This window comes from Lygodium microphyllum, chromosome 1, assembly GCF_053477565.2.
Source record: "Lygodium microphyllum isolate KBCC chromosome 1, Lygodium_microphyllum_v1.1.10, whole genome shotgun sequence".
Lineage (NCBI taxonomy): Eukaryota > Viridiplantae > Streptophyta > Polypodiopsida > Schizaeales > Lygodiaceae > Lygodium > Lygodium microphyllum.
Window position 1 is genome coordinate 33994293 of NC_141135.1, and position 27695 is coordinate 34021987.

At 41.3% G+C, this 27695-nt stretch overlaps 1 protein-coding gene across 8 annotated transcripts in view; it reads left to right on the top strand.

Moving 5' to 3' along the window:
- Nucleotides 1-27695, top strand: part of LOC148040983 (uncharacterized) — a 173265-nt gene that overhangs the window by 44224 nt on the left and 101346 nt on the right. The window lies entirely within an intron of this gene.

The following is a 27695-nucleotide window of genomic DNA, read 5'->3' on the forward strand; positions in this document are numbered from 1 at the left end:
ATCATCTAACAAACTGTTCAATTTATTATTTACATTCAATTCGCAAACATAAGAAAATTGTTGCTTTATATTACAGGAAGTAAAAGTATTTTGTACATGAAGAGACCATAGCATATATACCTCACAAACTTCCTTCTTTATCAGCTTTTGAACTTCAGTAGAACACAGCAAAGGATTATCAGATACTTCATGTTCACCTTGAATAACAAAAGTCTTACCATCCCTTTCAAATTCCAGTGTATTATGGTGATAGCTACGTTTTAAGGATGGTTCCAATCCCCATAGCCACTCCCTCCCTAGAGCAATATCAGCTCTTTCCATGTTCATTATTTGGAAATTAAGCTTATCTTTATATCCTTGAATCTTGATTTCCAAATTGGATACCATTGTATCCCATATTTTATTGTCTTGGCCTTGCATCATACGCACAACGTATTGATGCTCACTGTTTTGTTGGGGAAGTTTCAATTTTTTGACAAGTGCATAATTTATAAAATTATGTGTGGCAGAGTCATCAATCATGACTCTAACCCGTTTTCCAGCTATCAATCCATGTACTCTAAGTAAATCATGTGGCCCAAAAGTAGGCTGCCACAAAGAAGTTGACATACAACACTTATGTTGTACATCCATGTGCAAGACCTTTAAAGATTTATATTTTTCATGGCCCTTTAATTCTAAGGTTTGCACTATATGGATTTGTTTTTCTTTTCCCTTGCCCTTGTCCTTTTCTTTATCTTCCCCCTTTTTCTTTTGAGGGCAATTCCAAGCAGCATGGTTAGGGGATAGGCAATTAAAACACAATTTTTGTTTTTTGGCCTTATCAAAGTCATCAGGACTTAGCTTTGGCCTCATATATGGTTTCTTTTCAAAAGGTTGTTTTTTACCTTTGAAAAATGGCATTTTTCTTTTAAATTTGCCCACAAATTTTGAGGTTTCTAATTCCTTAGACTTGGGCTCCATATCAGTGAGACTGGTGAGTGTACCTGGACGCATACTATCTTCATAAATTAATGCAAATTTAATTGCCTCTTCAAGCGTCTTAGGTAAACTCCGTTTTACTTCCTTTTTACAGGCTTTATCTAATCCCCTAATGAATCCTCTTGTTTTTTGAAATTCATCAATTCCTTCCAGTTTGAGGATTATCTCACGATTTTCCTCCAGATATGTCAGTAGGGATCGTCCCTTTTGTCTGACATAATCCCAATCTTCCCAATTTCTTTCCATTTCATTTTCAGGAAGAAATTCTTTTAAAAATACGGATTCAAATTGAGCCCAAGTTTCAGGTATTTTATTCGCCTCCTTTAAGGTTCGCCACCACTTATATGCTTTGGGCCCCAAAGTTAAACTGGCCTCCAGTGCTTGGAGATGTGGTGGTGTATTTTTTAATTTATGTAAATCTTCCCATTTTTGGAGGAAATTAAAGATTGTATCTTTATTCCTGTCTTTTTCCTCCCCGTAAAATTGAGGTGGTTTCATATCTTTTAAAACTAGATTATCCCTCAATTTATGATAGGTTTGGGGTTCTTTAGAATCTCGAATGGTCGCATCTAAATCTTTCGATGAAGATGGGACATCTGAGATTTCTATCTTATTTTTATCTTTTTCCAATAATAAAGTTAGCTGAGATTTTATTTCAGTAAGTGTTTGAACCCCTTGAGTTTGCACACGAGCAGAAAGATCATCAAATTGCTCTCTCGTGGCAAAAAATTCTTTCCATTGTTCTTCTTGTGTGTCTGGTTCATGGGGATCTGCCATAGGTTGATCCCCGGAACTAGAACTTTCCATTACCCTTTCTTTCCCTTTTTCTGCCATTAATACACTGGAATTGGAAAGCAAAAATAAGAAATTTGCATACAAGATAAAATACTTCCCTGATTTTTAATGGCAGGCTGTGGCTTCAGTTATGTATGAAATTTTTCTGCCTGTCTCACAGCAGTCGCAGTCCTATCCGTCTCAGGAGCAGTCCTATTCGTGAACAGCAATCTGATACTGACGGCTCCACTTCTGATCTAGTTCTCGCGGCTGCTGGCAGCTTCACATCTGAGCTGGTTGGTCCTCGCGAATGCTGGCGACTCCACTCCTGGTCCTCGCGAATGCTGGCGGCTGCACGCCTGGTCCTCGCGACCCACGTTTTTTATTTCTTTTCTTTTCCTTGCCCGTCACGAAACGGGTCACCCTTAATGTGACGTATCCTTCTCTGCTCGCAACGAAATGGTCACATTAATGTGACGTGACGTGGCTTCTCCTTTTTAATTTTTTCTTCACGGCCCGTTTACACGACGGATCGGACAGAAGTGACGGCCCGTTTTCTTATGTGATGGGGCAGGGCGGAAGTACTACGTCAGATCGCGTGACCATCTGGAATTAAGTGCCGTGAAGACGCGACGGGACGGGACGCTTCTGGCTTCTGTCCTTCACGACTGACTTCCATTCACATTCGTCACTGCTCTTCTGTTGAGACCTTCAGGAATCCTTACGGCTACCTGCTCTAATACCAATGTTAGATTACGGGAACAGATTTCTTGAGACTGATGGAAGCACGAGTGTTCTTCACCTCCCAGCCACGCCTAGATAAGTGCTGGCCTTCAAGCTTATCTCTTTGCCAGCTGTCAACTAGCTGGAGTCCTACTATTTCTGGACTCCCTTACTCTCTAGGCTCCCCTTGACCCCGTTCGGGCGCCCAAGAGCCCGGACGGTCCTTCTCGTGCATGTTCCCCTAAATTTACCTTAATGTAACATTAAATATTCCTTTTAATGTCACATTCCACACTTATGACCTTAATGTGACATTAAATATCACTTTTAATATCACATTAATGTCACAATTCCTTTGCAAATCAATAAGAGAATGAATCATTATTTTATAGAGAGAAAGAAAGAAAAAATCTATATCAATGTCCTCAAAAGGCCAAAATTGACCTATGTAACTCAAAACATCATATACATGTTCATGAATGATATGAAGAGAATAATACACCATGGAAAGGAAAATGAAAAATGAAAGCAATGCCATAATTGTCTAGGGGGTGTTGGGTTTCACTCACACCTACGCTCACAGAGGAGTGTCAGTGATCAGTAGGACACTGGGGCACTTTCTACTCTCGGTACGAGAAATTTTTTCTCCCCAGACCTATTCTCTTTTTTCGTATATGCCTATGTTACACATTTACGGGCACTTATCATGCTCGGGTGTGAACACCCCTTACAACCCTAAGGTTTAAGGGTTGTACTTTGTACTTTCAGTTTACATTCTTTCAGTCTATTACATTGGGTGTCGTGATTCACTCTACACATTGTCTATTGCACTCTCAACTGAGCTTTGATCCTCTCAGCCTCTCACATTTGGTATCAGAGCTGAGTTCAGCTCAGTCTAGCTCTGCTCCATCAACTGCCTCACCAGTAGCGCCTCAGTGGAAGACCGCCACTGCCCCTTGCAGCAGCTCGCTAGCAGTACTCGACTGCCTCTAGTCCAGTGCTGTGCCTGTTAGCTCCGGCCCCTGTTGCCACTGCCCAGCAGGCGCCGCCTGCCTGTGTTGCCTGCGCTGCGCTGTCCTGTGCCGCCTGTTTGCCTGGGAGCCCGCTTGACTGTCCGACGCCCCGCTCTGTTAAGGGCCGCTTGCCTCGTGCGCTGCTCGCGCCCACCCGTCTGTCTCTAAGCGCCCTTGTGGGCTTGCTTCTGGTGTGTGCCGCCCCTGCCCTTAGCTTGCACCCTGTGCCAGCGTTGCCTGGCTGCCTGTCCGCTAATCCGCTAGTCGTCAGCCACTCCGCCACCAGAACTGTGGCGCCCCTGCACGTAGGTCCTGCACGGCCTTACAACAAAATGTAGAGTTTGACGCCACCTTGTAAAGTGTGCTCAAATTTGCAAGCCTAGGGTTTGAATTTAGCAACTGAAATTGAGGAGTTCTAGGAGAGTCAAGAGGTCAACCAGCCAACAGTGACTTGGAGTTGAATTTGTCACCCAAGGAGCACGGTAAAGGCCGATTGAAACTAGCCTTCCTCCTCAGATAGGGTGGTAACAACCTAATTAATCAACAATTACAACAAAAATAAAATTCACATAAACTGAAAATGCACACTTTATCACTTTAATCTTGGACAATGAAGAGCATGTTGGCCCCAAAATTGGCTCCCCTTGCGGTATTTCTTTAGTTTTATTACAAATGGATAGAATATAACTGAGATTCTCTAATCTCCTCCACTAATCCAAGTGCTACTTGTCATTAAGCCTTCAAACCAATTTGCCCCTTGGTTTGCTTGGGAATTGGCATGCACTTTGCTCTTTGAAAGATAAATTAAGCCGCAGATCTAATATGGGCTGGTTGGTCCCTTGAATCTTCCTGAATTTTTTTAATTTAAGGTGCTTAAACTCAAGTCCTAGGCTCTCAATCCTGAGCACACATCCCAAGGTGGCTTTCAAACCCTAATGTTTGTTGCAAATTAGGATTTACAGCAGAGATTTTTCAATATCTCTATCTCTAATGACTCAAATTTGAGAAATGGCTGTACGATGAAAGAAAATGCTGTAGAAAGGGAAATTTCAGAGTTTCGTCGCGAGAGAGGTAGAAAAACTGTTGTTGCCATGGTCAAACAATTGAGGACCTCCCAAAAAGTTGCTACTCTCTCTTGTATGCTGCCACTTGCACTAGAAGAACCTTGGGCTGCTGTCACTTGCCTAAAGGGCTTCAAACTGCTGTCACGTGCTTAGGATTGGTCCTTGGTGACTGCAAATCATATCAGCAGCATCTCTTGCTCTGTAATAGCCTCCTTTTCTCTCACAATAGCTGGAATAGACTTCCACCAGCCCCTAAAAACATTTTTTCCACTTGTATGAATAAGTTTTGCTAAGTGGTAGCCTCCTAATCCCATTTTCCAGAATTATGAAACTTATTAAAGTAATCAGAATATGAATTTTAAAAATTAATTTAAATTATTTTATTACCTAAAAAAAATACCACCAGCCAATAATTATATTGGCTAGGCCAATTTGTCTTCCAAGTATCCTTGGATGGTTATTAGTCCTTAGACCAATATTAATTAATTAATTAATACCTAGTCTCTAATATCACCACCACTGACTTTAATAGCCAATAAATTAGTCCAGGCCAAAATTTAACACTAGGTACCAGCGAGTACCTATTACACATAACTTATTACAAATTTTACCTTTTACACCAACTGATATCTTGGGATCTTGGGTTCCATGTTGTGAAATAATTGATGCATATCTCACGTGCAGCCACATTTGCACGTTTGATTAACTTTTAATCAAATGCTAAGCAAAGCAATAAAATCTCACGTCCTCGTGACACTGATTCCCCAAGCAAAAAAAGAGGCAAATTATTTTGAAGACTTCCAGTCATATGTGTGGAAAGAGGCAATTGGAGAGCGAAGGAGATTCAAGGAATCTATGTATTCCATCCAGATTTTTAATAAAGGCTGAATTCAGCTATCTTTTCAATGCATTAACTTGGCTTTTATGCTTATCAGCAATAAGCATATCATCTACATAAAGCACAAGTATAATAAGGCTTCTATCATTAGCCTTCTTTATATATAAGCAATGATATGCATTGCTCCTTTTAAACCCATGTGAGAGCATGAAGGCATCAAACTTTTTATACCACTGTCTAGGAGCGTGTTTCAAACCATACAAGCTTCTCTTAAGCTTACACACCAAGTGCTCCTTTCCTAGCATAACAAAGCCTTCTAGTTGCTTCATGTACAAATCTTTTTCCAAGTCACCATGCAAGAATGCAATTCTAACATCCATTTAATCAAGTTCAAGATCCATAGATGCTAGGATAGCAAACAATACCCAAAGAGTGGTCATTTTGATAACAGGTGAAAAAACTTCCTGAAAGTCAATCCCCTCTTTTTGTGTATAGCCCTTAGCCACAAGCCTAGCTTTGTATTTGGGTTTGCCATCCGCACACTTGATTTTATAGACCCATTTGTTAGAAATAGCTTTCCTATCTTTGGGTAATAGAACAAGATCCCAAGTATCATTATCATACAATGATTTCATTTTTTCTTGCATAGCTAGCGCCCACTTTTTCTTTTAACTCACATGATAATGCCTCTTTGTATGCCAGAGGCTCACCTTCGTCTGTGAGCAAAATGCAGTCCAAAGAGGGATCAAACCTTTGTATAGGTCTTCTGACATGTGTAGACCTCACCCAATGATTTGTGTTATCAGGCAATGGATCCACGTCCAAAGGAATGTCAATGACCTCATTATTTAGCTGTTGAACTGCATGTTCAGGTTGCTGTAATACATTTTCAGGCTGCTGTAATTCACTTTCAGCATGCTGATTTTGTTGCCCAAACTGGTTTTCAGCATCCCTTTGCTGCCCATTTTCATCTGGTTCAATGATGATATGCTGATTATCATAACTAGCATGAATGGCTGTTCAAGTGGCTGATCATGCTGAAATTTTACTTTTTTTTTTGTCCAAATCATTAGATGTGACATTTTTCAACAACTTTGACTCATTAAATACCACATCCCGGCTGCATAGCACCCTTTTCATGCTTGGAACCCAAACTCTATGGCCCATTTCACCTTTATCTCCATAACCCATAAAGATGTCTCTATGGGATTTCATGTCAAGTTTGGTTCTGCTATCAACATGTACATGTACATAGCATTCGCAGCCAAAGACCCTTAAGTGGTTATATGAAGTAGGTTTGCTAGACCAAACCTCTTTAAGGATGTCACTTTCAAGTGCACGGTGTGGAGATTGGTTGCAAATATGCACCGCGGTTTTAAGTGCCCCTTCCCAAAATGATTGCGGGAGATTAGCTGTGGACAGCATGCACCGAATCTTCTTACATAATGTGCGATTCATTCGCTCAGCCACACCATTAGATGATGAATTATAAGGAGCTGTAAGCTCCCGTTTAATCCCATCGACATTACAAACTTATTGAATTCTTTTGATACATACTCTCTCCCGTTGTCTATTCTTATGCATTTTAATTTTTAAACACTTTTGAGTATTAACAAATGCATAAACTTTTTAAAGGCATCCAATGTCTCACTTTTGTGCTTAAGCAAGTAAACCCATAGCTTTCTAGAATGGTCATCAATAAAAGACATAAAATAACAAAAACCACTATGAGTTTTTATTGGCATGATGTATACATCAGAATGGACTAAATCCAAGATACATGCCTTCCTAGAGACTCCATGAGAGAGAACTTTTTACATGTTTTTCCAAAACACTGTTATCACAAAAGTCAAGCTTTGAGTTTTTCACATCAACTTTTCTAAGTGAAAAAAGTGCTTGTAAACCCTTTTGGCTCATGTGTCCAAGATGCTTGTGCCATAACTCCATATGTGACTGCACTTTAGCAATTGTAACAAACTTTCCAAGAAGTGCCTTGCAGTAGAAATAATATAGAGTTGCTCTTTTTTCACCTCTAGTGACTAGCATAGACCTTTTTTGTATCTTTCACATTCCATTACCAAAGGTAGTAAAGTAACCCTTGCTGTCTAGCTGCTCAACAGAAAGCAAGCTCTTCTTAAGGCCAGGTACATACCTAACATCATGAAGGATCAATTCCTGACCATTTTCAAGAGCCAGGTGTATGGTGTCAATTCCTTCAATATCACATGCATGGTTGCTTCCTAAATAGACTTTCCTAAGGTTACCTTCTACGTAAGAAGAAAAACACTTCAAAGATGGAGTTACATGAAATGAAGCACCAGTGTCAATAATCCACGATTGTGACAAGCTATCATGAGTTGACAACAAGGCATCTATCATATCCCTTTTAGTGATATACATGTCTTCCACTGTCATAGTATGTGGATCTGAAGATGCAACCAGCAAATCAACATCTTTATCTTCTTCTACCTCCTCAATAACAACATTAGATACCACATTTGCCTTTTTTGTTTCTTTAGGAATAGAGTTGCCATCCTTCTCATTCTTTTTGCCTTTTGCATCAGCTTGTTTCTTGCATACTTGCTCCCTTTTATAGTACCTGCAATCACACTTTTTATGCCCTTAGCATCCACACTGATAACAAGTGACATCTTGCTGTTTTCCTTGCTTTTGCTGCGATTTTTGTTCTTATTTGCAGCATTTGACTTTTTTTCAGTTCTTCCTCTTGCATTGTAGGTTGATCCACTGTTTTCTCCACTTGCTTTGAATCTAATCTCTTCATTGAGAATAGAACCACACACACCATCAAATGTCAAGTTGGGGTGGTTGATGCTCAATGACACAACCAATGCTTCCCATGAGTCGGACAAAGTCATGAGCAAGAAGATAGCCCTTAGGCTAGGATCAAAAGCTAGCAAACCTGCATCCTATAATTGACTCAAAATACCAATGAAAGCATTTAAATGCTCTGAGGCAAACTTAGACTCAACATGCTTCAAGTTGACCAACTTTCGCATGAGATGTACCTGGTTGACAAGAGTTGTATTCTCATACGTAGCCTTGAGTTTTTTCCAAACTGCATGAGCAGTAGTAAGTCCCTTGATATCAACCAAGATATCATCTGTGATAGCCATTTTAATATAAGTAATGGCTTTTTTGTTCATTTTAGCCCAATCCTCATCTGACAAAGCAACAGGCTTACATTCTCCCAAAGCATCATCACAATCCTTTAGAAAAAGTATACCCTGCATACGATCTTTCCAAAGATCAAAGCCATTGCTGTCAAATTTATGAATCTTAAAGAGATTCTTTGTGTCAGATGTAGATGCATTGCCAATCATCTTCAGCAATAAAGGACTGCAATAAAATGCTGAGAACTTTCAGCCAATAGCAAGGTTGCTGAATATTACAGCAAGTACACACACTTGTACTTCCAAATGTGTCCAAGAAGCAGATGTTTTGCTGCAATTTCAGTCTCAAGTACTGATTACAGCATGTACATGAATCAAATCTGATACATTTGCATAAATGACAGCTCCCACTTCAGTAATACATCACCATAATGCCCAAATGCAATAACCCAAGTGCTATATACCACGGTTTCATTGCATAATGAGCATTCAGCAATACATGTACCAAGAGGAGCTGCCCTTTTATAACATTTGAAACATCCGAAGTCCAAATTTCTCCCACTCAGTAGTAAATCTGCTGTAATTTCACTGTCAAAGCATAAATCGGCTCAAATGCATCACTAGTGCAAAAGGCCCCAAAATTTTTGTAGTGAATCTACCCCAATTGCATCAATACATCATCCCAAGTGTCAAATACGAGCAAATGTTGCAGAAATTTCACAAATTCTGCAAAACCCCTAAATTTTGAGGTCCAAAGGTGCACAAATTATGATGAAATTGGCTCAGCAGAGCAAAATTTCACTTGTACATGAAAAATCCCAAAATTTCTGGGGCAAATGCGTACAATGTCTGCAATTTCTGGGTCAAATGTCACTATTTTGCATGACTAGCATCAAATCCAGGAAAAGCGCCAATTTTTCAGGCATAAATTTGCACAGATCTGGCCTCTATGCTTACGCGCGTGAACCCCCGTTAATGAATAAGGGACCTGGTTGCTGGAATGAATTAGAAATTGTCAAAAGTATCAGAAAAAATGATGAACGGCCCAGCCGTTGACTTGTGACGTGTTGACTGCTGCCCGTCGCCTACTGGGACTGCGCCACTGATCGCATGCCTGTCAGATGCTGCACCTGTTGCTGATCAACTTGCTGCAATTTCTGCCTGACTCGCCTGTTGCAGTTCGTGGCTGTCGATTGCACTGCAGGCCTGTTCGTCACCTGCGCCTGATGTTGACAGCTGTTACCAGCCTCGTCACGATTGTGCCTGCTGCAAACGTTGTCACCTAGATGCAAACTGTTACGCCTACCTGTTGCCCATGCTTGCTCATCAGACTGACTATGCTGCGTGTTCCAGTCCTTGACAACACATACACGTTTTCCAATACTCTGATACTAGTTTGAAGATTGAAGCAATTGCCCTTGGGCTTGTGATGCAGTTAGCGTGTTTGGAGGGGGACAAGCATGCTTCTTGATGCAAGAGCCGAGGTTGGGCTGCCTTACTTGGGAGCTTTCGCTAGCAGGCAGTCAGTAGCTAGCTGCTGCTTACTTGTGGGACTGAGATACATGACAATCTTTATCTTGAGGATGTCTTCTGTGCTACTGTCAGATTAGACACTTGCCCAGCTGACGGGTTCTCGAGCCTTCAGCATTGCGATCAGAGATCTGCTAGCTTATAGGGAGCCTCACTTGTGGCATACCTAGAAGGCCTGCTTGCCAAGTCCTGGTATTTTATTTTTCACTCACTTCAAGATGTTGTGATAGCTTCTTTCACTACTAGGAGCTCAAATAGGTGTTCCTTCACTCTAAGGGTAGCATAGCTTGTTCATGCTACGAGGTACCACCCCCTGTTGGATCCATACCCCTCCACCTTGGTTTCTTTATCCTATTCCACAGTAACTGCCCTGAGAGGCTTTGTATGTATGTGATGTAGCTCTACCACTGGTGAGCTTTGTGTGATATGAAGGCAGGATTGAAGCTCAACACAGAAATCAGTAGATAGTATGAGAGTGAAGTACGACACCCAATGCAATAGACTGAAAGAGTGTGAGCTGAAAGTACAAAGTACAACCCTTAAACCTTAGGGTTGTAAGGGGTGTTCACACGTGAACACGATAAGTACCCGTAAGTGTGTGACATAAGCACATAAGAAATAATACCATAAGTCTGGGGGAAAAAACCTCTCTTACCGAGAGTAAAAAGTGCCCCAGTGTCCTACTGATCACCGACACTCCTATGTGAGCATAGGCATAAGTGAGGCGTAAGTGAAATACTCAACAAACCCCCTTGGAGTGAAGAGTGATCAAGAGTACAAGGATCATCCACCACCAAAGGAGAAAAAATTTAAAGCATTGCGAAATGCTTTAAATTTGTCACGAGGAAGAGCTTTGGTGAAGATGTATGCCATATTACTGGTGGTAGGACAATAGACAAGGCTGATATCACCTGCATGTAGACTTTCTTTGACAAAGTGATAATGTATCTCAATGTGTTTCGTGCATGTATAAAACACTAGGTTCCGTGCCATCGCAATGGCACTTTGACTGTCATGAATAAAGGAGTAGGCTTCGTAACAGATACATCGAGATTAGCTAGCAAGCGTCTACTCCTTACGCATTCAACTATGGTAGTGAAAGCTGCCTTGTATTCAGCTTCACATGATGATGTGGCAACAATGGACTGTTTCTTGCTAAGCCAAGATATGCAAGACAAGCCAAGAAAGAAACAATTGCCACTAGTGGAGTGACATGAATCATAATCACCAGCCCAATCAGAATCACTGTATGTAACTGCAATGGTCTCCCCTTGGCATAAAGTAATCCAAGAGATCTAGTACCCTGCAAGTAATGGAAGACATGCTTAACAGCTTGCCAATGTGACATGTGTGGCTGATACATATATCTGCTTAGGGCTGAAACTGCAAACTGTATGTCGAGCCTAGTATTGCATAGGTAAATAAGACGTCCAACTGTTGGAGCATATGTGTGTATATCAAATAAATCACTATCATCATGTAATGACAGCTTTAGTCCAGGTTCCATTGGTGTATAGACTGGCTTGCAATCCTGTAAGCCAAACTTCTCAAGAAGTTTACCAGTGTATCTTGATTGTGATAACCCAATACCTCTAGCATCATGTATGAATTGAATTCCCAAGTAATAATGCAAAGATCCCAAGTCTGACATGTCAAAAGTTTGCTGCAAATTTTGTTTAAATGCTGAAATCTGATTAGCATGTGTCCCTGTAAGTAAGAGATCATCAACATATAGACAAATGATCAGCATGGATCCCCCCTCTTTACATACATAAAGGGTAGACTCAAATGAGCTGTTTATGAGCCCTTGGCTAAGCAAGAAAGCATCTATCTTTGCATACCAAGCTGTAGGAGCTTGTTTCAAACCATATAAAGCTTTTTCAGTTTGCAAACCAAGTGTTCTAATCCTTCAACTGCAAAACCCATGGGCTGTTGTACATATACTTCCTCATGAAGTTCCCCATGTAAAAATGCAACTTTAATACCCAACTGATGCACAGTCCATCCATAATGAGCAGCCAAAGCAACCATAGACTTGATGGTCGTCATGTGGAAAGTAGGAGCAAATGTCTCCTCATAGTCAATGCCTTTCTTCTGTGCATAGCCTTTAGCCACAAGCCTTGCCTTGTATTTGTCAATGGATCCATCTGCATTCCATTTCAGCTTGTAGACCCATTTTGTTCCAATGGCTTTCTTCCCTAGGGCAAAGATACCAAATCCCATGTTTGATTCTTAGTGATAGAATCCAATTCAGCTTGCATTGCTACCATCCAATGCACACTTTGTTGTGCATCTTCAAAATATTCAGGCTCCTCATCATCAAGGGTGCTTGCGGCCGTAACAAATTCCATGGTATGTGCAGTATCATGCATACAAGCTTGCCTTCTAGTACGACCAGCCATGGGTGCATCCAAATGACTATCTTTCATAGTTTGTAAATACCATCTAGGCATTTGTCTTGCTTCCTGACTGTGCATAAGCTCTTGTTGAATTTCAGTTTCAACACTTTGTTGAATATTCAGATCAGCCAATGGCTGATTTTCTGCAATTTCCAAAGGAGCAGTTGACTGAACATTGAGTTTACTTGCTGAAACTCCAGCTGAATCATCAAATGTAATGGGTAGCAGCCCTTCAAATACATCACGGGCAGCCTGATATGTGTCTAAACCAGCCAAGGACAATTCTGATTTTTCATCAAATAGTACATTCCTACTAACAAACGCCTTTGTAGAAACAGGATCATAGAGTCTGTAGCCTTTGCTCTCACTGCTATATTCCACAAAAATGCATTTGACAGCCTTGTTATCCAAATTTTTTCTGAGTACTTGTGGTATGTGTGGATATGCAAGGCACCCAAAGGTACGAAAGTGTCCAACAGAAGGTTTCCGGCTGTTCCAAGCCTCAAAAGGTGTAATTTTCTTCAAAGCTTTGGTGGGGCATCTGTTCAGAACATAACAAGCACACATGATGGCTTCCATCCAAAAACTATGTGGCAAGCTCTTTGCCTCTAGAATGCATCTGGCCATCTCCATGAGTGACCGATTCTTCCTCTCTACAACCCCATTCTACTGTGGAGTATAAACAGTGGTGTACTGATGGACAATGCCCTTATGCTTCAAAAAAGAATTCAGCATAGAGGACATGTATTCCCCCCCTCGGTCCGATCGGAGAGTCTTAATTTTACAACTAGACCGGTTTTCAACAAGTGCAATAAAAGCCAAGAATGCGTCATACACTTCTGACTTTTTCATTAAAGAGTAGACCCAGCAAAAGCGAGTAAAGTCATTAATAAAAGTCACAAAATAGTAACATCCTCCCAATGACTTTGTCTGCATAGGCCCATATACATCTGAATGCACTAACTGCAACCTGGCTGTTGCTCTAAAAGCAACATCACGGGGAAACGAAAAATGATGCATTTTCCCCAAAATACATCCTTCGCACAAGTGCTCAGGAGGTCTCTCTAGTAGAGGTAATCCATCTAGCATCTATGTATGTTGTAAGAGCATCAAGCTGCCAAAGTTCACATGCCCCATCCTAGCATGCCATAACTCTGCCTGTATCATAGTAGGAGTAAGAGTGGATGCCAAGTACACTTATTGATCAATTGAAAGAGCATCCAACTCGTATAACCCATGACATAAAGTGCCTGTCAAGACTAAAGTCATGTGTTCTTTGTCTCTCACCATGCATCTGTCATCATCAAATGTGACTTGCAATCCACAACGTGCCAAAGAAGAAATAGAGGGCAGATTCTTCTTTATGCCTGACACAAGCAAAGCATCCTATAGGCGGAGAATAGAGCCATCAATGGCTGTGAGCACAGTCTCCCCAATGCCTCTAACAGGGTATGATGCATTGTACACACACTGTTCATACTTGCCAACTGGAGCTGCATTAATAGAAGCAAATAAATCTCTCTGAGATGTACTATGCCTAGAAGTACCACTGTAAAAAAACCAAGTGTCTGCATCCTCAGTAGAGCTAAATGCTCGATCAACCCAAGAAGTGTCATAACTGCATGTGTAAAAGCAATAGTCCCTGTCTGCAACAAAGGACGCGGACTCAGTAGCGGTGGAAGGAGCATAAAAAATAGACCTTCATGACTCCTCCTTCTCCTTGGCAATGCACTTTTTGCACTCAGTGATGTAGTGGCCTGGCTTCTTGCAATAATGGCATTTGCCCTTTTTGGCTTGCGTGTCTCCTTGTTTTTTAGTTGCTTGTGATGTGCCAGAAGTCCTAGAGCTCTGCGGAGCATTCTTTACTTGGCTGCCTTTGTCTTTTTGTCTAGCCATAAAAGCCTGCTCAGAGGCTATGGCATCCACACCACTATTTCTTCTTGTTTGCTCCTCCTCTAGAAGCAAACTGACTAACTGAAGAAAAGTGATTGGCTGTGCGGCAATCCTCATGGTGAGGTTTAAGGCCGTATGAAAAGCCAAGGACGGATATAATGAGTTCAAAGTGGTAGATATTATATGTGCATCCAAATAGTACTCATCAACATTCATGAGTTGCTCACACAAGTCCTGAATTTTGTTCAAGTAATCTTAAATAGAGTCACCTTCTTCCATTTTCAATGTCTCTAGCTCTTTCTTTAAGAAAGAGATGCAAGTTTCATTCTTGCCTGCAAACATTTGCTCCAAAGTTAGCCAAGCTTCTCGTGAAGAAGCTGCTGAACGAATGTGGAGGATGATTAACCTCTGAATTGCCAATGCAATCAGCGACAACGCTTGTGTATCCCGTGTATCCCATGCTTTTTGAGCTGCTGTTCTTTGTGGAAGTGGCTGAAGTGAAGCAGGCTGAGGTGCCCGTTGTGCATGTCCTCCCGGAGGAGGAGTAGCTGGAGTCACAACTCCAGATCGAGCTTCTTCTCCACTGACATAATCCCAAAGATTTTTTCGCCACAAGTACATTCTTCATCATGAAGGACCAAAGTGAATAGTTATTTCCATCCAATCTGTCCTCCTTGGATACATAGGTGAAGACATCTCTTGTTGGAAGCGATAGGGACGCAACTCGAGCAGGAGTGAATGAGTGAGTGTGATGGCTTGAGAGAGTGTGAGCAGAGTGAAAGTATGAGATAATAAGAGTGTACCAACAATGTGTTGGTACACAAAGAATAAAATGTATTTATCCTTAGGGCACGTAAAGGGTGCGTTCACATATACAATGTGCGTGTACTATACATGAAAGTTACCGGGTCTTTATCCCAACAACCTCCCACTTAAAGGTCTGATATGAACCTCTAGTTAACCAACTCCCACTAATCGAATGCAATGCTCGTGCTGAGCTTTGGTCAAACTTTTAGTGAGAACATTTGCAGGGTTATCTTGTGTTTTAATCTTGGTCAATGTGATTTGACCATCTTCTAGAATCTGTTTGATGAAGTGATATCACACATCTATATGCTTTGTGCATGAATGATACATGGCATTCTTAGCCAGATACACAGCACTCTGGCTATCACATCCCAAAACTGCAGTATCCATAGACATGCCGAGATCATGTGCAAGTCTGCTCAACCATATAGCTTCCTTAGAAGCTTCAGTAGCTGATATGTATTCAGCTTCAGTGGTACTCAATGCAACAATATCCTCCAACCTAGAACACCAAGAAACAGCCCCACCAGCAACTGTAAAGACATACCCGCTGGTGGACCTACGTGTGTCCAAGTCACCTGCCATGTCTGTATCACAAAAACCCTACAAACTAAGTGCATCCTGCCCATAGCAAATACTTTTTCTTTGTGTACCCTTAAGGTATCTCTTGTTCCTTCTTATAATACCTGCAATCAAGTTTCTTGTGGCCGTTCCAATCACAATGATAGCAAGTAATGTCACTCTTATCCTTTCCTTTGCTCTTGCTCCTGTTTCTCTGCTCTGCATTTGCATTTTTCTTTTCAGCCTTGCCTCTTACATTATAAGCTGAGTTGCTGCCTTCTCTACTAGTCTAATTTCTTCATTCAAGATAGAACCCCTTACCCCATCATATGAGAGATTGGGATTATTGCCGAGTGAAACCACCAAGGTTTTCCACAAGTCCCCGGCAGTGTCATGATAAAAAAGATCGCCCTCAACATATCATCAAAGTCCAAGTTTGCATCTTTAAGATGATTTAGAATCCCTGTAAATGCACTCAAGTGCTCAGTTGCAGGCTTTGACTCATCCAGTCTCATATCCACCAACTTACGCATTAAATGCGCCTGATTAACAGGTGTGGTGATCTCATAGGTAGTTTTCAACTTCTCCCATATTGCATAACCTGTGTCTAAACCCTTAATGTCTGTCAGAATGTCATCAGTGACACCCATCTTTATGTAAGCCATAGCCTTTTTATTCACTCTGGCCCAATCTGCATCAGACATTAGTCCGAGTTTATCTTCTTGCAAAGCATTCTCACAATCCTTTAGGAACAAAATGCCTTGCATACGGTCTTTCCAAAGGTCAAAGCCATGACCATCAAACCGTTTGATCTCCATCAAACTCTTGATGTTTGAATTGGAAGAAGTTGCAACCATTTTATCACGAACACAAGAGTAAATGCACTAATTTGCAAAAGCACAAGCTGAACCAGCAAAATGCATTGCGGTTCTTTCTCAACCAGAAGTAAATTTCTGCTGTTTGTACATAAACCAGCCAACAAACGGGCAAAAGATGCAGAAATTTACCAAATTCTGCGCAAATCCCCAAAATTTGAAGTCTAAAATTGCATGAATGTCAGTCAATCTGACCTAGCTGAGTAAAGCTTTGCCAATACATGAAAAGCCCCAAAATTCTGGGATCCAATGTCAGAAAATTTTGCCTGGAAGAGCGAAAATCCGACAAATTTGGTAAAATCCCTAAATTAATTTGGGTCACCGCTCGCAATGTCTACAATTTTTGACTCGATAGTCACTGATAGGCATGAACTATGTCCAATCTGGGAAAAGGCCCAAATTTTTGGCTCGAATCCTCACAGATTTGTGATCTGTGCTTTTGGCGTGTGAACTCCCGTAAAAAAGGAGAGTAATTGAAGAGATTAAAGGAAATATGTTGATTAAAAAAAAAAAGGAACTGGCGGAGAGGGGGGGGGGTCCGTTGACCTTGCCCCGTCACGTCGCGTCTGTGCACCCGTTGCCTACCCGCAGCTGGCGTCACCCTGGACCCCGTTGACACGCAACGGCCTCCACGCTAGTCGTCGCGTGCACCTACAGCCTGCGTCTCATGTCGCCTGGTCCCCCCGTTAACCTACTGCTAGCTGTCGGCTGGTCTTCTACACGACGCCCTTGCTGGTCTTCACGACACTTCTTCCTACGACTGTAGCCCATCAGTTGCTAGCAGTGTCGCCGGTCCCGTCAGGTCACGCCTAACTTGCTGTCGTCGCCTGCTCTTGCTGCTACACGCCTGCTACTGCAAGCTCAACTGTCGTCGCCTGGATCTCCTGAAGCGTGCAGAGTCTTGGCTCTGATACTAGTTGTTGGAAGCGATAGGGACGTAACTTGAGTAGGAGTGAACGAGTGAGTGTGATGGCTTGAGAGAGTGTGAGCAGAGTGAAAGTACGAGACGATAAGAGTGTACCAACAATGTGTTGGTACACAAAGAATAAAATGTATTTATACTTAGGGCACGTAAAGGGTGCGTTCACATGTACAATGTGCGTGTACTATACACGGAGGTTATTGGGCCTTTATCCCAACATCTCCTCCCTGATTTGCCATGATAATCAATTACCAAAAGAAGCAAAAGAGCAATGTCGAAGCGGAACCAAACTGGAAATCTGAAAATTTTCAAAAATTGCAGGAAATAACTTTCTGCAATTATTGTACAGAGTTGCACTCTTTCAAAACTATCTTTAATGCACGAATCCAAGGTGCAATCAGTGTTCAACAACACTGTATCAGCAAAATCCCCAAAATTTCTTGCCCCATATTTGTTCAAAACAGTCTATCAATGATTGTAATTGTAGTACATATGTAAACGCCCCGAACAACGTAGTATGCTTAACAATTATGATATTTGCTTGTTTTCGAGATTTAATAGAAAAGAGAATGAACACTTAAAGCTGAAAATGAAAATTACTCACAAAATTACAGCCATAAAAATGTAAAAGTAATGGAGACAAGATTGAGGGTTGAAGATGGGCAACCCCCCCCGAAGGAATGTATTTCTGCTCAACCCAAGTCCCTTAGGGAAGAGCTCAGTTACAATCAACCTGAAAGTAATGGAGACAAGATTGAGGGTTGAAGATGGGCAACCCCCCCCGAAGGAATGTATTTCTGCTCAACCCAAGTCCCTTAGGGAAGAGCTCAGTTACAATCAACCTGAGAGTGAGAAGAAGTAATTCTCACTCTCACAAGATCATGCAAAGATGTACAAACACACATGCATTATCTATTATGTAATGATAAGAACTGATTTCTTTACAGTATGAGAGAAGAAAAAGGGGAATTCAGCCTTTCTCCATCGTTGATCAGCAGTATAGGGATAGAGCTTGCTTCTTGTAGCTAAAATGGAAGAAAGAGCTCAAGAAGGAGGTGCTGTAATGAATTTACAGGCTTGCTGTCTTGTAAAACAGCAGTGATAGAAGAGGGAATATGGAGGAATTTGATAATGGAGAAGTGGGGGATGATGATGGGGATGGATGGGGCCAGTTTCTGGCTATCTGTGGGTGCTGTACATGAGTTTACAGCAAAGAAAAATGATGCCCAATGAAGAAAAACGAGCTCTTATTTATAGGAGAGGGGAGAGCTAGTACAAAAGGGGAAAGTGGAGTAGCACAAGACAAGTGTCCAGCCACATGTCATGAGATGTGACAAGTGGTGGGACACTTGGAAACTTGTGTGACAAGTGTCTTGACACTTGTCTCTTCTTTATGGCCTTCCTTTTTGGGTTGAATACTGTCAAGAATAGAAACAACCAAATTTAGTAAGCACAATCAGAGTACAGAACTTACTATTTTTAGAATGACATCCCTATTTTTTAAGACTAGCATTTTTAGGCTAATTCGAGGCTCCTAAAATTTAGGGACCTCCTAAAATTTAGGGATCTCCTAGAATTTAGGGACCCCCCCAATATGGGTATCATATGAAAGCTTTTTCCGTGTACATCGCAAAAATGGTATCCGAATCTTCATGTGACTTTCCTATGCAAAGAAATGTGCATTTCAAGCTTTCAGCCCACACATGCACATTATACAAGTATTTCATGATCATGCCATCTTGTTGATTGTAACTGTCTGTTCTGGTGGATCTAGCCCACACTTCAAGGCATCAATCCTTTCTGTGTGCGAGTCTAACCCTGATATGCGTGAGTTCTAGTCACAGGCGCCCAATCGGGTCATATAGGTGGAAGTGTGAACTATCTTTTCTCTAACCCACCGTGTGGGTCCACCATAACCTGTGACCACTCATCAGTGGCCAGCTCCAATGCACTTTTCTTTATATCTAATTAGTGCAAAGGAAATAAATTTAATAAATCATTATATAGATAAATTAATGAAAAAGGATACAAATTCTGTTTCTATAGAGTTGTGACAGCCCTCTGGCTTTTATTCAGCTGTCCTCAGCTGAAAATCTTCTTGATATTGTTGTAGAATATTTGGGTAATCCTTCATGAATTTTTCATCTACCCACTGTGCATCTGTGGTGGGTAGATTCTTGAATTTTAGCAATAATTTTCGTGTCACAAGGCCACTTCTCGTGGTTCGATCCTTGAGAAACAAAATCTTTTCAGGTTCCAAGAGTTGCTCTGTTTCTTCAACTTCTGGGGGATCTTCAGTAATGGGTTCCTTTGGTTCTGGTCCTATGTAAGGTTTTAGCAAACTTACATGAAAAGCATTGTGTATTTTCCAATGAGTAGGAAGCTCAAGTCGATAAGAAACTTCATTTATTTTCTCAATCACTTTGAAGGGTCCAAAGTATCTACTGGAGAGCTTTGGAAAAGATGAATTTTGACCAGAACCTTGTTTGAGCCTGCTTTTATCAAACTTTAGCAAGACATATTGACCTTTTTCAAAAGCCAAAGGTCTTCTTCGTTTATCTGGTTGCTTCTTTTGTCGCTCTTGCGCAACTTTGATAGTGGCTCGAACTTGATCCATTGTTGTTTTTAAATCTGAAGCAAACTCATCAGCAGCAAAAATCTTATCTTTAGTGCGAATAATTGGAGGAGGAATCACTTTACCCTGTACTATTTCATTTGGAGCTTTCCCTGTGGATGAGTGCACTGTATTGTTGTAAGCAAACTCCAATAATGGAAGATATTTCTCCCATTGTGACTTATGTTCACTAACATAAGCTTTCGACATATCCAAAAGAGTGAGATTCATCACCTCTGTTTGGCCGTCAGTTTGAGGATGAAAAGCTGAGGAGAACTTTAAAGTGGTTTCCAAATTCTCAAATAAAGCACGCCAAAAGTTACTTGTGAATTTGGAGTCTCTATCTGAAATGATCTCAGAAGGCATACCATGTAATTTGAAGATATGTTGAATGAAAAGTCTTGCAGCTTGTGCGGATTTCAATGTTTTATGACATAGAATAAAATGTGATTGTTTGCTGAATCTATCAATTATGACCCAAATCATATCATGACCTTGAGGTGTTCTTGGAATACCTGAGATGAAATCCATTGTGATAGATTCCCATGGATCTTTGGGCACTGGAAGAGGTTGCAACAATCCTGGAATCTTCTGCCTATCATATTTGGATTTTTGGCATACCAGACAAGTCTCGATGAAGTTATGTGTATCTTTTCGTAATGTTGGCCAATAAAAGTAGCGCTCAATTGCACTTAGAGTGGCTGCCCTCCCTCTATGCCCTGCATAAGGGGGTTCATGACTTTCTTTAAGCACCTTTTGTCGAACAGGAAGAGTGACACAAAGGCGATTGTTCATGAGAAGGTAACCGTCTTTGATGGAATAATCTGGATGAGAACCTCCTTGCTGTAAATTTGACCAAACTGCTGCAAAATCAGTATCTTCATCATAAGTATTCTTCATCGTTTGAAAATCTTCATGATGAGCCACTGTAATAGTTGCAATGCGAGACACTCTAGAAAGTGCATCAGCAACTACATTTTGTTTCCCTGGAGTGTACATAATTTGAAAATGAAACATAGACAAGAAATTTTCCCATCTTGCATGTTTCTCCTGCAAATGCTTTTGAGTCTTGAAATACTTCAAGCTTTGATGATCGGTTTTAATAAGGAATTCATTGCCTAAAAGATAATGTTTCCATATCTTTAAAGCATGAACCACTGCTAAGAGCTCATTTTCATAAATGCCATACCTTTTCTCCACATCATTTAGATGGCGGCTTTCAAAGGCTACGGCATGGCCTTCTTGATTTAGCACTGCACCAATACAATCACCGCAAGCATCTGCTTCCACCACAAATGGTTTTACCAGATCTGGAATGATAAGAACAGGTCCAGAAGTAAGAGCTGTTTTCAGCCTTGTGAAGGCTGCCTTCTCTTTTTCCTTCCATTGGAAAGAGATCTTCTTCTTTGTAAGGTCATGAAGTGGAGAAGCCATATGTGCAAAATGCTTGATGAAGCGGCGGTAATAAGAACATAAGCCAAGAAACGATCGCACCTCATGTACATCACGAAGATGAGGCCATTCTTGGATTATCCTGATCTTTTCAGGATCCATCTGAATCCCTTCAAAAGAGATGACATGCCCAAGGTAATTTATTTTATGCATGAAAAATTCACTCTTTTTACCATTTACCAAGAGTTGATTTTGTTGTAGTAATTGTAGAACAATTTCCAAGTGTTGATGATGCTCCTCTTCATTCTTGCTAAAGACAAAAATATCATCAAAGAAAGTACCGACATATTGTCGATGCTCTCTAAAGATGCGCTCCATCATTCGATTAAAGGTGGCTGGTGCATTGGTTAATCCGAAAGGAACCACCAAGAATTCATAAAGACCGTATGAAGTGCGGAAAGCAGTTTTGTGTACATCTTGTGGTATTACCCTAATTTGATGATAACCACTCTTTAAATCAATGCGGCTGAAAACCTTTGAGCCTCCTAGACGATCCAAAATGTCGTCAAATCTGGGAATAGGAAACCGATTCTTCACAGTGATTTTGTTGAGGGCTCGATAATCAATGCATATCCTGAATGTGCCATCTTTCTTTTGAACAAGAAGAACCGGTGAACAAAATGGTGAGCTACTTGGCCTAATTAGCCCACGGTTGAGTAGGTCTTCGACTTGCTTTCTGATTTCTTCTTATTGAGGACGGCTCACACGGTATGGTGCTATATTAGGAGGAGAACTGCCCGGAATAATATCAATATGATGGTCTTCTGGCCTTTCTGGGGGAAGCTAATAAGGAAGATCTTCCAAAAAACAATCTTTATACTTTTCCAAGAGCTGAAGTTGCTCTTGGTTTTCAGCATTCATATTATCTTTTACATCAGTGACATAAAGCAGACAACATTGAACACAATCCTTAATTGCTCTAGAGACTTGCATATGGCTTACCATAGGTATGGTGTCTCCAGAAACTCCAGCTTGGATCTCGTACTTCTTGCCTTTGTTGGTGAGTTCTACCTTCTTTTTCTGAGAGAAGATGGTTGAATCTATTCTATGATTCCAGGGCATGCCAAGAATCACATCGCAACCATCAAGGTCTCCGATACAGAAGGTATCTTCGTCACTGTAGCCTTGAATTTGAAACTTGAGCTTGCCAATGTAGGGTATCACAGTCTTCATTGTGTCACCTTCATCAACATTTAAAGCTTGGCGAACTTCTACCGGAGTGTCCATCTCTTCATTCTTTAATCCAAGCTCTTTAGCTAATTGCAAGGAAATAATATTTTCATTCGCCCCAAGATCTATCAAGAATAGTGCTTGCTTACCTTGCAACTGTCCCCAAGCTTTTAATAATTTGCGCGTCTCTGGAGTGTGAGTTGTGTTTACAACTATATCACTGATAGCATTGATTTTCACTGGCGACTTAGGCTTGTTGTCAGAAACCTTGCTTTGTCCCTTGTTTGGACATTGCTTCGCTATGTGGCCTGTTTGTCCACATTTAAAGCACTTCCCTTCTTTCATGAAGCGTTGCTTTTCTTCTTCGGAAAATTGCTTTGCTTGTGGGTATAGATTGGAGCGAAATTGAGGAGCATTAGGAGGTGCATAGGGCTTCATCTTCTTTTGATTTGATGGCTGCTTTTGCCACTGTTTTTGTCCTTCATTTGGGGCTGAATACTCCTCATCATCAGCTACTCTCTTCTTATCATTCTTTTGGAATGATTTGTTGCCATTGTGCTCCATTTCCCATGTCTCAGCATGGTCAATAAGTTCCCTGAGACTAGAACAATGATAATGATTAAGAGCAGTACGAAGTTTAAAATGCAAACCTCCTTGAAACTTCCTAAGCTTTTCCGAACTGCTGATCTTCTTGAAATGTTGGACCTTCAAAAGTAGCTCCCAAAATCTCTTGGTATAGTCACCAAGTGACTCATTTTTCCTTTGCCAAAGCCGATCCCATTCCATTTTTACATCTCTTTTGAAATGAACAGGAAGAAATTGGCTTTGTATCAAGCGAACAAAGGACCGCTATGATTTTGGGGCAGCATGATCATATTCCAACCCCGTCCACCAAGTATGGGCTAAGTCGGTTAAATATAAAGCTGCAAACTTAATCTTTTCTTTTTCTTTATACTTGTCACGACCATACAAAATTTGAAATTGACAAATAAACTTCAGAAGAAGATCAGGATTTCGGGAACCATCATACATACTGAACTTGATCTTCTTTTCAAGTTGAGATAGTGACTTAGTCTTCTTCTTCTTCTTATGCCTTCGTCCATGCTTGGATATTGAGGTTGAAGATGATGAAGTGCTTGATGGGGATGAAGATGGAGACGAGGGTGAAGAATGTCGACGCCTTTGACGATGATGAGGTCTTCCACGAGAAGGGTGTGACTCTTCATTACTAGAAGAGGATCCATCAGAATAGGCGCCAGATGACTTTGAAGAAGAGGATGAGCTTCGACGCGATCTCTTTCTTTGTCTCCTTGAAGTAGATGGGCTTCTTTCCTTGAATTCTTTGGGATTCTCAACTTTTTCTAGTTTGAGAAGTTGCTCACGAATTTGCTGATTCTCCTCTCTAAGACTTTGAATGGCTTGAAGGATAGCACTCGATTGATCCATTGAGACTAAAGAAAAAAAAAATGCTCACGCACTCAGTGCAAGGGCTGAAAACAAACAAACTTATAGTTGTAAGCACTACCAGTGTTAGGGGTGAGGACCGAGCCAAAGCTCTGATACCACTGTAAACGCCCCGAACAACGTAGTATGCTTAACAATTATGATATTTGCTTGTTTTCGAGATTTAATAGAAAAGAGAATGAACACTTAAAGCTGAAAATGAAAATTACTCACAAAATTATGTAAGCATACTACGTTGTTCGGGGCGTTTACAAAAAGAAAAATGATGCCCAATGAAGAAAAACGAGCTCTTATTTATAGGAGAGGGGAGAGCTAGTACAAAAGGGGAAAGTGGAGTAGCACAAGACAAGTGTCCAGCCACATGTCATGAGATGTGACAAGTGGTGGGACACTTGGAAACTTGTGTGACAAGTGTCTTGACACTTGTCTCTTCTTTATGGCCTTCCTTTTTGGGTTGAATACTGTCAAGAATAGAAACAACCAAATTTAGTAAGCACAGTCAGAGTACAGAACTTACTATTTTTAGAATGACATCCCTATTTTTTAGGACTAGCATTTTTAGGCTAATTCGAGGCTCCTAAAATTTAGGGATCTCCTAGAATTTAGGGACCCCCCCAATATGGGTATCATATGAAAGCTTTTTCCGTGTACATCGCAAAAATGATATCCGAATCTTCATGTGACTTTCCTATGCAAAGAAATGTGCATTTCAAGCTTTCAGCCCACACATGCACATTATACAAGCATTTCATGATCATGCCATCTTGTTGATTGTAACTGTCTGTTCTGGTGGATCTAGCCCACACTTCAAGGCATCAATCCTTTCTGTGTGCGAGTCTAACCCTGATATGCGTGAGTTCTAGTCACAGGCGCCCAATCGGGTCATATAGATGGAAGTGTGAACTATCTTTTCTCTAACCCACCGTGTGGGTCCACCATAACCTGTGACCACTCATCAGTGGCCAGCTCCAATGCACTTTTCTTTATATCTAATTAGTGCAAAGGAAATAAATTTAATAAATCATTATATAGATAAATTAATGAAAAAGGATACAAATTCTGTTTCTATAGAGTTGTGACAACATATGCCAATGCCCTCAAAAAACATATAAGCCCCAAATTTTTTTATGAATGTGCCCAGAAATTTGCATCCAATGTGTCCCAGACACGTATCCTGAATTCTGCGCCTGCTACGTAGGAACCCCCTCTTCCAGAAATTTGTTTTGGAATAAAATGATATTAAAAAAAAAAACTTAGTGATGACGGCCTTTCGCTGATGACAGGCGGGTGTCAAGGGAGTGGTCAACGTGGTTGACGTGAGGGCAGTCGGGCTGGACATCACAGGTGAGCTGGTGGGCGTCAGAGCTATGGCCAGCTGGCGCAATCGCGAACGGGCGACCTGAGCAGGCTTCGAGCTGCAGAGCATGGCATGGCGACTGCTGACGGGCGGCGCAGAGGACCAGTCTACTGAGGCGTCACAGCTAACAAAGCTGTTGATGGGCGGAACAAGAGATGCGACAGACGGGCAGCGCTGGTGACTGACAGGCGTGACGTCTGGCGGGTGGCACAACAACGGAACTGGCGGGACGAGCTGTTGGCGCTTCAGATGGACTGGTGGGGCAGTTGACGTGGCATGCAGCACAGGGGCGGACAAGAGGCAATCTGGCATGTGGCGCAAGAAGCAACTCGAGCTGCTGCAAGTCGTGGCGAATCTGACAGGGCAGAGTGAACAGAGCCAAAACCTCCGAAAGGCTGAGTGGAGCTGATGAGAACCTGAGCTTCAGCTGAATAGAGCCAATGCTGTTCTGATACCAAATGTGAGATGAAGGCAAGATTGAAGCTCAGCACAGAAATCAGTAGACAGTATGAGAGTGAAGCACGACACCCAATTCAATAGACTGAAAGAGTGTAAGATGAAAGTACAAGGTACAACCCTTAAACCTTAGGGTTGTAAGGGGTGTTCACACTTGAATGCGATAAGTGCCCATAAGTGTGTGACATAAGCACATACGAAATAATACCATAAGTTTAGGGTTAAAAGCCTCTCCTACTGAGAGTAAAAAGTGCCCCAATGTCCTACTGATCACTGACACTCCTGTGTGAGCATAAGCGTAAGTGAGGCATAAGTGAAATACCCAACACTTTGTTTCTCTATGCTCCAGCTCTGCTGTTAGGCTCATTTATTGTCATATATACATACATTTTCTGAGTAATAAAGTTAGACAACCTTTTCTCAAAAAGAGAAGAAAACAAAACAAGTTATTGATGTCCTAGGGTACAACCTTAAACAATCCAATTCATGTACAAAATTACAGCATGCAGGTTATTTTGAGTCCGTCTTTTCTAATAATCGTAAAGGTATCTGTAGTAAGAGTTAGAGTTAGGTGACAAGGTTGGAGATAGCTGCACCTATGTACTGTTCTTACCACAGCTTCTCTTCTCATGGAAACCGCTTTTTCCATAGAAACAGGGAACGGCCATTCCGGCCTGTAGGAACGGCCTAACGCATTCCAAACCCTCCAAGGAGGTGAAACGACCAAGGAACATTCCTTGCCGTTCCCTGCCGTTCCCTACCATTCCCCTGCCGTTTCCTGTTTGAAACGGTCGTTCCAGGCCTGTTGACCGAAAATTGACGTTTTTTAAAGGTTTTTCCTTTTTACTTGGATCACACTCCTTCGACCACATGTTCACCCATCTTCATTGCCTAATGTGCACACACTAATCTCTCTCTCTCTCTCTCTCTCTCTCTCTCTCTCTCTCTCGGGTTGAAGATTCAAAGTGTCAAGACAACCCACAAGCTAATTAGGAGTCCATGCAAAGTTCAAATTTGATGCATTATCAACTCTTGCAAATGACAATCAAATTTCAGCCTATCCTCAATTCCAAGGTACTCATCCATTTATATTGTCTAATTTCAAGGGAAATTGGGATAATTGGGGCAATTCAAGGCAATTTGGAGCTATGGGGGTAATCAAGTCAATTTTGGGGCATTTGGGTCAATTTCAAGCACTAAGGGGTGTTGGGGCAATTAGAAGGACATTTTTTGGGGCAATTTGGGTCATGCAGGGCATATTTGGGGAACTTAAGACACGTGCCGTTCCCCCCGTTTCCGTTCCCCGACCTTGGACGTTCCCCCTGTTCTAGGGGGTCCCGTTCCCGTTCCCCGTTCCAGGTAACTATGGCTTTTTCATTAGGTATTCTTTTGAACTACCATCAAAGCATGCATATGAAGCATAGATTGCCTTCTATGTAATGTGTATTTGGCTCACATGAGTTTTGTCAGTCCCTTTGTATAGCATGTTGTGGTCTAGAAGTGCTGAAACTGCTTTTTTATTAGTTACTTCTTTTGAACTACCATCAAAGCATATGAATCATATTGCCTTTTAATGTAATGTGTTTTTGGTTCACATGAGTGTTGTCAGTCCCTTTATATAGTATGTTGTGGTCTAGAAGTGCCAAAATTAAACACAAACAAAGAACTACT